The sequence below is a fragment of the Oenanthe melanoleuca genome, chromosome 1 (genome assembly GCF_029582105.1).
Source record: "Oenanthe melanoleuca isolate GR-GAL-2019-014 chromosome 1, OMel1.0, whole genome shotgun sequence".
Lineage (NCBI taxonomy): Eukaryota > Metazoa > Chordata > Aves > Passeriformes > Muscicapidae > Oenanthe > Oenanthe melanoleuca.
The window spans coordinates 105066019-105081022 of record NC_079333.1 but is presented as its reverse complement, the minus strand read 5'-3'; positions in this window follow the sequence as shown (position 1 = coordinate 105081022).

Sequence of the window (15004 nt, the reverse complement as noted above, 5' to 3'; positions counted from 1 at the left end):
ATGTCTCCTAATTAGCTGGTGTATATTTTTAAACTGCACGTTATATGGGCAATGAAACAGAGGAAAGGCAAATTAACAATGAATAAATCTCTTTCACCCGTCACTTACCATAACAGTTACCATGTTCTCTCTCACACAGGCACACATACTTCTTCCTCTTACTCACATGGCTCCCCTGAGAAAGATCAATTAAGACCCTCTTCATATCTGTTCTTAATTTTATTTGCAACCAAAATTGAATTGAATGCACAAAATCATCACATTTAAAAACTGAAGTCACCTGCCCCAACTCTGTTCCAGCTACCTGTGTATTGCCATTGAATATCCCGCAGATTACACAGAAATCCTGGAAAGGGAGGGCAATTTCTGAAGCACCATGTTATGTACAAGGAGCATTCCCTATTCCAAAAACAACCAAGAAAATTACCTTATTGCTGCAAAGAACCTGCAGAGGCAGAACTCCTTAAGCTGATGTAAATCTCTGTGGTGTTTCCATAGAAAGAAAGGTATTTCCCTATAGTTCCTTCATTTGTCAGAAAGCATTTCTAAGATATTAAGGAAAATCAAAACTAATCAAGAATGTCCTTATTCTAGAATGTCCATAAAAATAAATAAACACAAAAGCATCCAGCTCAAATATCTGCTCTGCTTTTTCAAGGACATTCATTCCCATGGGTTTCCCCATCTTCAGCTCCTCCTTGCAGATCCTTTTCCCAGCATGCTCTCTACCTTTGGAACAGGAGGAAACTTTCTCACTCAGAAAAGCTTTATCTCACAGCCATTTGAAACCAGCAGATGCAGGCACCAGCCCTGGTCTAGAAGAGCAGAGTCTTCCTCCCCTGTGCTCTACATTACCCTGAAATTCTCACAGGGAGGACAAGCAGCCTTTCCTTTGAACAGGATATTCAGGAAGTTTGAGAGGCACTTACACAAATCTGCTGAAGGCTGAAGTCCAACCCTCCCTTGTAGGCGCCCTTTCATGACAGTTTTCATCCATCTGGGAGGGCAGGAAGAGGCATTTTCTTTGCAGCTGCTCCCCATGAATCAGCTGGCAGCCACAGTGCCCATATTCCTCCTCCAGGACTTTTAGGACATGGCATCCACAGCACTGCAAATTTCCAATCACTCAGAGAAATCTGAAGCTTTGTTCCCAGTCGACAGCCTGTCCCCTGGCAGCAAGAAGCTGAGTTTCTGCACTTTTGTTGCATATTCACTGTAGGTCACTGCTTATAATTTCCTACTCCCAGTGCTCAGGCTTTGGTCCTCTACAATGTCTTGCTTTTCTCACACTTCACTGGCCTTCTGTGTTTTACATTAGGCAATCAGCAGGATGACAAATATGACAGCAGTCTCCAGTTCAGCCTCCTGAGTGTTCTTAGCCAATATGCCAAAAATATAATGGCTTTTCCTTTCTTTTTTTTTTTGTTTTGTTTTGTTTTGTTTTTAATAATGTTATCTGGATGGCGACTATAGGCATCTGTTGAGCTTGCCATATGCTCCACATTTCCATGTAGAAAGATGATGATGCTAATACAATAATTATTTCAATAGCACTTGTTCATGGTGTAAAAGGAGTGTTTGATGTGCACATACATAAGTCCAGACCTGGAGCTATTACACCCAATTAAAGCATCCTGCCCTTGGGCACACAGTATAGTTAGCACACAGGAGCAACAGATTTATTTGTGCTTTCAGTCTGGTCATAAAATTGAATCACTGTTTGTCTCCAGCTTAACCCCCTTACAATTGAGTGGCTGGAGCAAAACTACAGATGAATCTAATAGACTCAATCTCTTCCTTGAAGAGATTGTACATGTCCCAGCTAAATTAGATAGTGCAATTTTCTGTCTCTGGCAGTATCATGCACTGCTGAGCATCTCAGGGAAATCAGAGAACTGGTTGCCTTGTACCTGCCCCATGAAGCTGCAGATATAAACACTGGCCCCTACCCAGGTCTCTGGAGCAAGAGCATCTCTTTAGCCCATGCTGTCATTGTGACTAGCACAGCAAAGCTTCACCCAGGACTCTCAAGCAATGCCATGGTGAAAGCTGGATTCACCAATGTGGAAGAAATACAGCATTAACTTTTCAAGCAGTACTGGCTGTTTCCTTGTATAATTTTAAAATCTACAATTCATGAAAGCTCTAATATGTAGCCTTGAATATGTCTTTGCCCACCAGCCCTGCCCCAAGAACTCTTTCCATGTTGACCTTGGCCCTCCTTTGTCTTTGTGAACCTGCCTGACATTCACTGGATCTGACCTGTGGATTGACCTCCTGCTTTGACCTCCACCCTGCCAATCACCATGGCCTTGCATGGTGATGGAAACTCGGTTGAACCTGTGATCTCATGACCTCCTCTGCTCCCTTGCAGTGATGATGAGATGGGTCCTGGCTGGTGAGATCCTGTGGACCCTTGAGGAGACCCCTGTAGTTCTCTGCTTCCAGGGAGCTGCTGGCCCTTGCTGCACATGAACATCATCCCTTTCTGAAACAGGGCACCAGTAATTCCTTGGCTAGTAAATAAAAAGCAGAATTGCTTTTGTGGATGAATGAAGTCATGCAGAGCCCTAAAGTAAAGAGAGTGAGAAAAAAGCCACAAACTGGAACTTAAAAGGGGAATGCTGCCAAGCATGGAACTCATCTACAAGCTTCCCAGAGCACTGACTTCCAGAGTAGATGACTTCACCTTGTTAGCAAAAGTGTCCAGGTCAAGCTTCTTCAGAGTCAATCATCAAAACCAGAAAATATTTGGTATTTGCACTCTTTCATGAATCTCCCTGGCTCTAAAATTGGGCAGCACTTTAAGGAACAAGGCAGCAGCCCTGGAGAATGGAGCCCCTTGTTGTGTGCCTTAATCCCATTAGGCAGAACGAGGAGATCTGTAGCTGAACTGCAGCAGGATTTTAGCTGCATAAAGAGTTAGTTTGTTTTGATTTTCCCATGTTACCACTGTGTAATCCCCTGTACTCTCTGTAGAATGATTTGAAGTCTGTTGTTTCCTCTCCAGCATTTGGGGCCAAGAGTTACATTAATGAAAAATGTAGCTCATATCTTCAGTCATGGAAGGTCACTACCACTGATGCTTCCTGTGATTTCTTTGAAATAAAATGGTAAAGGCTGCATTTCAGCCACCTCTAATGTACACAATGAGGGAAAGTCAAACACTCAATTTTCACACCTTAAAAAAGGAATTCTGGGAACTAGTAAGAGGTTGCCCTTTTTAAACTAAAAAAGCTTTGCAGGATTATCAATCAGACATATTGTAATAGAGCATAGGCAGACCTATAGGGATATTTAGCTATTGACTGGTTAGTTGCTCCATTCACATGAGTAACTAGGACTCTGCTGCTGATAATATGGAAGGTAACATGATAAAATGCACTAACTTTGAGTTGTTAAGTAATTTGGAGATTTGCTGTTTGGTCAATACATTGATTTGGATGTAAATTGCTCATACTGTGGTGTCCTTATTAGAGTTGCTGTGTTTAGAACAAAAATATCAATATGTTCACTAAAAATTCTGAGTTAAGTTACTGTGCACTGTGTTAATTTTTATCTTTTTTTAGTATGTTGCATTTAAAATTGCTCAGTACTTGAAGTTATGAAGTGGGCATTTTTGCATTTTTTGTTCTGTATATTAAGGCATGGCTCAGTTTTATAATGCTGAACTTCCAAAGGAACTGCAGTCTCACAATGGCTTCAAAGGTTTTTATGAGCTCTCAGCTCCTCTGAAAATCTGTTCATCCTGGATGTCTGCAACTACATTTTAATCAGCTATTTAGGCCTTTATGGTCAGTGCACACACCACCTTATCCCTCTCCCAGGGAGGAGAAGTCTCTCCTGAATCCCTATCTCTAAGGCAAAGAGGGATTACAATGAGATTGCCCACCCTCACTTTTTCCTCCTAATATTTCAATATTTTGCAGAAAAAAGATCTTCAATGCCAAGTTTTCCTGCAGGCCCTGCTGCCAGAGAGGATGCATTTTTTTCTCTGAGATAGGATAAATTCTCCTTTCCAGTTCCTCACTTGTGCTTCCAGGCATGCAGTAACCATCTGCCCAAGTGCAGCCCTGCAGCAGCAAACCTGAACAATGCAAACTGGAAATGCAGCAAAGCCTCCCAGAAAAGGGAGTAAAAGACCTTCTCCCCAGTGACCATATGTCATAGTAGCCAGTGTAATTTGTCCCCTTCTATCCTCGTGTATAAAATGGGTATAAACCCCATTCTCAATTACACACATGCATCCAGATTGCCCCAAAGTGGTCTGTTCTTTGCTTCCCCAGGCAGAGTGCATTTCTCAGCTGTTGACATTGAGTGTAAAGTTACTCCTTAAGAGCAGAAAACATTTTATGAACATGCCTTTACCAACCTCTTTTTGTAGATATTGACATGGGTGTCTACTCCTCTTGCTTAAACTAGTTTTAATAAAGGATTATGTACTGTATCTCTAAAATGATCATACAATAGTAGATGATGAAACAGCAAGATAGAGGAAGAAAAACAGAGAGATCCCAGAGCTTACATACAGCTAATTCTGCCACAGGCACAGTTTTGGTTAGATACAGCAAAATCTGATCTCCAAGATGACCAAACACTCTGGAGAGGGCTAAGACTGTTTGGACTGGTTTAATGGTTTTGCCAATCTGTGGGTTCAGTGGTACAATGGAAATCTCAAAAGAATGCCAGTTAAGACACAGTTGGTTTACAAAGTGTTTGGTGAGATTCTGTATTGGGATCAGCCTTCTGAAAATAACTCCTCTGCAGCTCTACAGACTACAGACACTCACCTGGCTGGGAAGGGCATTTCCCTCAACAGCAGAGTCCTGGCTGGGCTGAAGGCACACAGCACACACAGAACCTTAGCACATCACTGTGATGTGCTGTGAAGCTGCTGGAGACTGGTTTGAAATATTTACTTCATCCAGATTGACCTAGAAAATTAGGGATGTTGTGTGTACCTGTTGTTTGCCCTGCTAAGCATCCTTTTGACCTCCCTGCTATCTGTTAGCTCTGTGCAAGGCATGTCTGCACTGGCATTGATGCAAGGAGGAAGAAGGCAGACATTCATTAAAAAATAACTTAGACTCACTTTAAATTCAACTCATACTTCCAGAGTGAAGTCTTGAGTTGGAAATACAAAATCAGCACTTGTGACACAAAATCAAGGAGATTTATTTTCCATGAGGAGCAGAGATGATGCCGTATTTTCACTTCTTCCCTGTGTCTGTCAATCTCAAATTGCCTGAGACTCCCCAGTCCAGGAACTGATCAGGCTCAGAAGTGGCTCTTTTTTCTGTAGCCCCATAGGTACACACAGAGCAGCACTCTCAATTTCACATGGGGGGTTTTTTAAGCAGCATTTAAAGAAATTCATGAGTCACCAGATGACACCCTTTGAACAATGAGAGCTTTATTCACCAGTAATGTGAAAATGTGGCCAAAGCTCATAAAATACACTCCACAGAAATCATCTGAAAAGGCAATAAAACACCTCTGCAATACATTTATTTTCTTGACTGTCTTTGTCTGTACATGCTTCAAAACAAAGGAGTCTTTTTTCATGCAGTTTACACTATTTTCATCTCTATGTCTGACTGGCTCTTAACTGATAGACCTTGAGATTTTTGGGTTTGGTTCAATCTTTTACAGAGAGATATGTTGACATGATGTCTGATATGGGCCTGGACTCCCAACTCCCACCATACTTCAAGCTGCATTGAAGTCAAGGTTTTGATTCAAGTCCATCTCTATTAAGAGCTTATTAAAATTTGAAAGCACAGTGCATTTTTTAGCTGTTAGTCCTGTTTGATTTTATATGATAATTTCTTCCCCCCAGGTTCCCAAATATGGTTTGCTGTTACATTTGCTAAAAAATTCAACCAGTGCATAATTCTTTCCCAAGTCATGGAGACCATAAGTGGGAGTTGAGCTGTAACCACCAAAAGGGTAATGGGGCACTGTTATAGTACATGTGTTCATTGTGGCAGCAAGGAGAAACCATGGCTTAGTGATTTCACAATCTTGCAGTGATGTCAGACAGACAGATTACCCTGCAAAATATCCCACAAAATCCTGAAAGGAACTTGAGTTGAGACTTGGTTCAAATTTCAACTAGATGAGCCAGATGGAAAAATCGAAGAAGATAAAAAAGGGAGGTTGGGAGTCAGGAGAGGGAGCAGAGGGACAGGATGCCAGCATGTTTCCTCCTAAATTGTGTCAGTTTGATTTCTGGCAGACAAAAGTTGAGTTTGTTATTGCATTTTCTGATATTCCAAGCTTTGGGACATTTATCTTTGCTATTTCTCTCCATTTGTCATCACACTATCAGCAGAGTTGCCCCAATAACCTGTGTCTGGAAGCCAGCTGGCTCTGCTCCTGAGAGGAAACACATCCCTCACATCTCCAGGCACTCCCAAGCCACTGCAATCTTTCTTAACACTGGGGAGTTTTTTTCCCCATTAGGGTCATACTTATATCTCCTTTGTTGGTTGAGCAAACATCCTCTCCAGGATGAAGAGGCTCAGAATAGAAGAATAAAGGACAAGACTCTGGCACCTTTAAAGTCTGTGGGAATAATGCCACTGACTTCAGTGGGGCCAGAATTTTAGTCAGAGCTTTCCTGCAAAATCAGCATTTGTGTCACATCTTTAACATGGGCATTACAGAGAAAAATCAAAATGAGGGACCTGCTCTTCCCTCAGCAGTGCTCCCTTCTGAAACAAATGACGTATAACCACTGACTGTCACAAACCACACAAAGGGCTTTAAACTATTAAGCATCTATACAGTGGGGCAGAATGAAACTCTCAAAAAAACAGACTTTAGATTTTAGATGTTTGATTTGGCTTCAAAACCATCTTCAGCTTCACTCAGCAAGCTTTTGAATGTTCCCACAGAGCAAAGCCATGAGCCAGAGAACCAAACCAGTCAAGTGCATTAACTTAGGAGCAGCAGCTAGTGCCATTAGAGAATGTGTACAAGTTAAACAACAAGCACCTCTAAATCCACAAGCAGCTTTTATCCTGTTTGCTGTATCTCATGAACATGAAGAAGTGTCTGCTTATTTGTTGCCTGGCTTAGATTCTGCTCGGTTTCGTTTTTATAAAGGATTAAAAACAAATTCTCACTTTAGCTTGCTGAAAAAATAGGGTCAATATCTTCATTAATTACCATCAGCAGCCCACTCCACCTTTGATCACAGCCACAAGACTTGGAAGATTCACTACAACACACCTGCCAATGACATTGCATTTCACATTAGCAATCTGGTGTGAAGAAAAATGTACCCTGAATTTAAAGTTGCTCTCAAGACTCACAACATAATGGATGTGGTATTTTAAAGTTCATGAAATATTGAAAACAGATATTTTAATCTGTCAAATTAATTGCTAAACTACTTTATGATCAGTATGGTTTCAAACTTTACTAATGTTATAGAAGCCTTCTCTTCACTCCTCCTTTCAGTGTCTTTACAGGTTGAGCTAACTTTTTTCCAAGATTCAGGTGACCAACTGCCACTCCTCTGAAGTCTCCTGATCACCATACAATACCTGGCTATCGGATTAGCCCTGCAGATAATCAGGCATTTCCCCTAGAACATTATTCCCATTAATCCTATGGCAAAGGGCTGTCTCCTGCAGAGTACTCAATTTGACTTGATGGCTCTTTTGCAAACATTTTTTTGTGAATAGGCAGGAACAAGAAAGGGGAAAGAGAATGATTGCTACTCTCAGAGGAGATTGTCTCCTCTAACACCTGCAAGGGCACCAAGTGAAACTTGCAGATAACAGGTTCATACAGGAAGCCAGAGCTGGCAGTTCACAGAATTAACTGTTTTTTATGGGACATTGAGAGTGGATAAAACTTACATGAGCTTTAAAAAAAGGGATTAAATATATTCATTGGGAAAAAAAATCCATGAAGAAATGTCAAACAAGATGTTCTTTTCACAGAGTGCACTGGTACCAAGAGTATGCTAATTCTAAGAAAAAAAAAAAGAAAAAAAAAAAAGAAGAGAATCCTATGTTCCTATGTTAATAGCAAGTTATCCTTCCCATGAACCTCAGTAGGTATTAGGGGGGAAAAAATAGAATGTATTCCTGATTTAACAGTATTTCATGCAGGTCTGGGCAAAGGGCAAAAAAAAGAATGGACTTTACATGATTAAGTATATTTGCTTTAAGAATAATTTAGGTTAGGGCTTGCCTTGGTTTCTTGCATTTTTATATCTGAACACTTTAATTGCCCTTTTATTATATTTGTTCAGTAATTTTTACATTCACCTTTAATTATATTTTTTTATTGCATGGGACTGGGATCAAATTTAGATGAAGTGCTTTAAATGGGAAGGATTATAAATTCTGGCATATGGCTGGAACATTAAACTGAATGCTGTTCCTTTAATATAGAAAAATTCTGCCTGGAAAAATCTATAAAATGCCAAGAGAGCCTTTCTCAAGACTGTCTGTGAGTGCTTATAGGAGTCAGCATGAAGGAGGACAGTGGGAGCTAATCAACACTTCACCAACTATTTCGACCACTTTATTTTAACATCCCAGGTTTGCCATGTTCTTCCCCGCTCCTCTTAGGGGAAAGCAAAACCCAAGATGAATTCCAGTCTTTTTAATGAGATGGATGTTAAATCTCCTCCAAACACAATTTTTACTTTTGTGATATGCTGATAAACACAAGCTGCCTGTAACCAGTAAGCTGCCCCATCAGAGTGAGATGTCAGAGAGGAAAAGTTTTGCAGCCCACTGGATGTAAACAAAACAATTTCACAGCACCAAGAGCTCTTAAAAGTTTCATGACTAGTTAGAACTCTTATTAATTAAACATGAGCCAAATTATTACAGCTCTTGTACCAATTAAGCAGTGAATTGGTGCCCTGCTATACAGAGTGACAATGCTGTTGTCTTTTGGATCTTACATCAATGTTTTGACTTATTAGTTTGGGTGTTTAATCCAAAGTTTCAAACATGGAATTAATAAAAACTGAAGGCTTCCATTATGTAGCCCTAGCAGTGGCCATACTTAGTAATTCAATCACTTCTCATGGGCTTGTACTAATTATATCAATTCAGTTTTATTTAAATGCCTTGGAAACATTTGGATTCAGAAGGGGAAAAAAAATAACAACAAACCACAACAAAAGAAGAACTTTAAATTCACCTCAGTAGTGCATTAACCTCTCAATTTGACCAGCATTTTAACTGCCCTCTTTGAAATCAGCAACTTTTCATTTTCAACTTTACCCCAGATTCTTCTGCAAGGCATTTGATGTTTCCTTGTCCCTGGGGGAGGTAGTGGGTTGGACATAACATATTTGATCACTGATACAGTAATAGCTTTAGTTTTCAGCTGAATACATAAATTGGGGAGGGGAATAAAGAAAAATGCAGTTGTTGTTGCGTGGCCTCATATGATTAGAATTCCTGGGTTCTAGGCAGGAGTAGCTTCCATAAACCTGATCTGGCATTTTCTGCCTGAAGTTATGACAATTTTTCTATTTAAGTAGAAAATAATTTCTTTCCCAGTGACTGTCCTTTCAATATCATTCATTACTCCCACAACAGAGCCACCTGCTTTTTCTGTGTGAGATAGGAGAGGTGTGGCAGGCAGTGCTAGAGGGATGCTCATGAAAGCTGTAGTGGCATGAAGAACCCATGACAGTCACACAGCAAAATTTTCTGAGTGACCCTGAGAGCAGGGAAGAGTCAAAGTCAAACAATTAAGATTGGTATGCTGTGTACTCCTAGCCTAGCATAGCATGCTGCATGGTGACTGCCAGGGACAATAAAGGGAAATAAAGAAAAATTAAAATAGCTAAAACCAGTCTCTGGCATGTCTATCAAGCCACTCATGCTTTATCTGGTGATGTGTGGAAAGAGGTTTCAAAGGCAATCTGTGCTTTCTGTTCCCCAAAATATTTTCCCTTTGTTTCACAGGGAAGAGAAATGTGCAAAATCTATTTCCCTTGTGCCACTCCACCTAGAGGTCTTCTACTTGGAAAGAGCAGAGGAGACATCCTGCAGTGCAAGGATGTCTTTTACCCACAGCAGAAGCACTGGAGTTTTCCCTTCTCCCACCCCAGCCTTCATGGTTCCTCTGCACAAGGCAGAGAGAAAAGGAGACTCTGAGGCAATATTGCTTCCCCAGAGGTCAGGAAATAGCAAGAACACCCTCTGCTTCTGCAAGCAGAATACAGTCCTGTTTGGCCCCTTTTCCCACTGTTTTCTTCACAGTTGATGGGATCTGTATTTTCAGCTCCAAAGCAATAAGAACTTCTGCTTATCAAATGAATAATTTTAAGGGTTGTGCAAGGAATAACTGAAGTGCCTGTTCCACAGCTTCCACAGGAGCACCAGGTGCTATCACTTGACAAGAGGTTCACAAGAGACACAAGGACTGATTATGTCTAATCCTTTTGTTTTGTTTTGTTTTGTTTTGTTTTGTTTTGTTTTGTTTTGTTACAAATTCAGGACTAAAGACACCTATTCTTTCTTGGACATGAAACTGGTCATGCAATCTAAAATAGCTACTGATATAAAGTCCTATTTCCTTTCCCCTCCCCTGCTCCTATGAAGGGTACAGCTCAACCAGAGCATAGACAAGGCCTTTCTCTTAGGCTGAGCTGAAAGTCCACTTCAGGGGAAGCTCATAAATACAAAATTACCTACTGCCAACAACTGTGCTGGACTATATTTTACCTGCCACATCTGCACCTGTGGTCAAGTAAGAAAAGCCCCTTCCATGGAATATCCATACCAAGCTTGTCATAGCTATTGACCTAGTCCTCAGAAAAAGTTCAAACTATTGGCTATATTATTTAGTATAAAAATTATTATCTCTTTAGGAGGCACAGCAACTCTTATCCTTGTACTGGATTTGTAATGGCCAGGATAATCTCCAGCCATCCAGCTGCCTTTGCTCATGAGAGGTGACATGTCCTGAATATGCAGAAGATTCTCTGCTCAGTTAGGGCATTTCAAACAGAGAATGACACAGGGGGAGCAACAGCAGCAAGGATCACAGATTTCCTCAGAACACAACAAACACCAGGTCTGAACACCCAGGAGGAATCAAGATTTTCAGAGGTTCAACAAGTGGGCTAGTCCAGTGCTTCTTCACCACTTCAAACCTGGGAATCCTCTTCTGAAAATAATTAACAGGCTGTCTTGCAGGGGGCTGTCACAGCAGCTCATCAATTTATAGCCAATAAATATCCACTGAAATTTTGAATATTTATTTATTTATTTATTTATTTATTTATTTATTTATTTATTTATTACTCTTCTGTGATGTGTTCATTTGGCACATGTGTGGAAATGTCCACGTGTGTCTTCTGTTTTCCAGTTTGCAGCCATTCCCACAGGGCACAGGTGAAGCTCTGGTCTGTTGCAGCTGAAAAGGAAAGGAGAGTCCCCTGTACCTGTGTGATCCTTGACAGCTGTTTTCCTGCAGCACCAAAAAACCTTCTGGGAGTAACTCTGAGATGTCAGACTAGAAGGACTCAGGGCACCTCTGTTGGGGAGAAGAGAAGATTTAATTGCATTTATTTTTTGGGAAGGGATCCCATTGTCCAATAAAGTACTCGAGGTACAATAACCAGGAGATTTTAATTTAAAGAAATAAAAGGAGGAAGACTGTTCCCTACCACACAGATATAAAAGAGACAATTTCACGTCTGGATGATTGACTCCAATTTACAACAATCTTGTAACAATAATCATTTCAATAATGTGGCTTGCCAAGGGTTTTAGGGCAGCTAACTGAATTATAGCAAATCTTTACAATTACAGCGTTTGTAATGAACGCAGTTAGTGAAGCCTCAGCAGCCTTCCCTTATCATTTACCAGTGAGTGATAGCTCGTTGGAGGAGGCCACCCTTCAGCAAAGAGCAGTGGAGCAGCACACAAACCAGCCAAGCCTCAGCTTGACAGCTTCAAGGAGACAGGGCTGCAGGGATGGAGGGCACACGGATGAGCAGAGGCTCCCTGTGCCACTCTTCATCATTCCTGCTAAGGACTGTCTGGAAATAGAAAGAGAGGAAATTCATAACAGATATTAGGAAGAAATTCTTTACTGTGAGGGTGGTGAGGCACTGGCACATGTTGCCCACAGAAGTTGTGGGTGCTCCATCCCTGGAAGTGTTTAGGACCTGGCTGGGGTCCTGGAGAGCACCCAAACTGTGTCCTTTGGATATGACAATTTGTGCCTTTTGTAAAAGTCAGCATCCCCCAGCAAGTTCAGTGTTTTTTCAACCTCAGTCAATTACAGTTTATGACTATAACAGGAAAAAACTAAAAAGCAACAGGAAATACACTTTTTCCATGACAAAAGTCATCACAAGAGACCCAGATGTCTCTTCCTTCCTGACCTCCACCATCATAACAAGTTGGAGAGTCAATGTCCCAGTCATGAGGACAAGTTTTCTCTGTGAGACAGCCCAACACTCGTGATGGATGACTTTGGCCAGCTCTCCTCACTCAGGCTGCTCACCAAGGTTTTTCTGGGCACATAGGCAAGATCTACTGTGGAAATCATCAAACCAAGTATGTAAATGTACACATGCATTGCTGATATCCACTCTGGAGCTTGTGAGATTCCTTCATGGTCTGCTGAGACAAGTAACAGCTTTGCCTTGTTCAGAGGTAACTTCTAAAAACTTGAGAGGTTTTGTCACCAAGAACTGCCTGTGCCTTCAAGTTGCTTTATACTGAGGATGGCTGAGGCCAAAACAACAGTGTGACACAGTCAAATGATGTGAAACCCAGGCCAGCAACCAAAATATGTTCCTTTTCTGGCACACAAATGTCTGCTCCCTGTGCCCTAAGGTTCATACCTGGCACCTTGCAGCTGCCCTGGCTGCCTCTTCCAGGTGTGTGCTTGGCTACAAATGGACCACATGGATTTACTGCAGGTTTCTGTCTGGAGTACACAGGTTAATGTTGGCTTCTGCAAGCTACCAGTGGGAGCACAGGCTGGTAGAGCCTCAGATCATCTTTTGGTTTGACACAACCTTCCACCACAGCCAGTGAGTGCACACACACCCAGCTGGTTTTCTTCATTGGCCTAATATGTGATGTGTGACTGTGTCTGACACTTCTGAAACCGACTGTTGTCATTTCCTAAGTAAATAAGCAATAAACAAAGCAAGTAGAACCTTCAGTGGGATTTCAGGAGCTCTCTGCAGCAGTCCTGTACCTGGTCGTACAGCACAAGTTATCTCCTTCTGCAGTCAATAGGATTTTGTAACCTAGCAGTGAAAAATCACCTTTTTCATCACCAGCTATGAAAGTCAATGGTTCAAAAATTCCCAATATGCTGAGATCACAATTTCTCCTGTTGATAAATAGTCTTTTCCTCTGTGTTTCTTTAATTCCTGGCTGCCTCTGACAGCTGCCTCTGATTGTGATACCCAACATTACCTGAGAAAGCAGGCAACTTTTTCTGCTAGGTTTTTGCACCTGACAGGGCAATGTTGGTAATAATAAGGATTCATATCTTTCCAAAGCAGGTTCATAGTGACATAGAGATATCAGTGTCCCCCTACAATGAGCAAAGCTGAAAGACTTGAGTGCTTCCATCTCCCAGCTGCAGGATTTGCTTTGTCACTTTGCTGTATTGATCATTATAATCCTGGGATATTTATTGTGCTGCTCTGGTTTCTTTGCCAGTTACAGTTATAACTAATTCAGTCAGAATAACCAATAGCCCACCTTAAAACCTTACTTTTCTGCTCTCATGGCTTGATTTTGCTGGTTCTTGGCAGACAACACTCCTCATACTCAGTCTGCAGACAAATCTTGGTTTTCTCAGTCAGTACAGTGAGCCAAGGTAGCTCTGCACTGCACAGAGGTACAGCACCCCAGAGGGAGAGAACACATTTCTGTGTGCTATACGGCGTGAAAGAAACAAAAATACATCCCAAGTAAAAATTAGGAGGTCCTTTGTATCTGAATTATTCAAATGGGAGTTTGCTTTTAAGCCTCAAGCTCGAGGTAGTTTTCTTCCACAGCATGGCCTACATTCAGGATTTTGAATATATAACTGTACATACAGCTGGGTATAGAGCTGTGCTGAACAAAGGGGAGAGCTGGTAAAGCCCTGCCCCTGAACCTCCTGCCCCAATTAACTTCACTCCTGCTTGGTGCTATAATTGACTTCTGCTCTTTATTAAAGGCAGGAGCACTTAGTCCATTGCTCCTGAGCTCAGCAAGCTGCCAGCTGAGCCTTTTCTGTACCCCTCAGAGGAACAATGGGGCAGAGCAAGAGCTGCAGCTCAGCCCACGCCCTCCTCTCCCTTGGTGCCCCCAGGTTTGGGAGAGAATGGCAGAGCCTGTGTGGGGTGTGCTCTCACAAGCAGAGCCAGCACTCCCAGCCACCCTGCCCTTGTCACCAACCCATTCTGCTTTGCTAAATTGTTGTGGAGAGTATCTCAGTTGCCAGCAGAGAAGCAATGTGTTTCTTCATTAGGAAAAATCAGAACTCTGCTTCAATTTCTGAAAGAAAGATATTATTCCTCCTTCCTTCTCCCTGTTAAAAACAGCTGCACACTTCCAACCATTTCTGCTAAGAGAAATCAGACTTCCTACTCCAATGGGCAGAACCTTCACCAGGCTGTGCTTGCTGGCAAATCCTCTGCAAGCTGAAGGAAACTAAATTTTATTTATTTCAAGAAGTCAGTGCATACACTCAGAGCTCACAAACACCTTTGCCACTGGGTGGGGGCACGTGTTTGAAGAAGGGTTTGAACTTCACTGCCAGATGAACCATCAGGGGCACTCACTGCAGGCCAGAGAGCAGAAGGCAGGCTCTGAAATCACTTTATCTTTTCTTGTCCCTGTCAGAACAAGGGTTTTATCTACTCCAGGGAAAAGGGGAGGAAACTCTAGCATCTTCCCCAGCCTGGCCTTGTACAGAAGCAAGGGTTAGCCCAATCCTATTCCTAAAATAGCAAATTAGGACAGCAGAAAGGCACAGTCTCAGATCTCCCTTT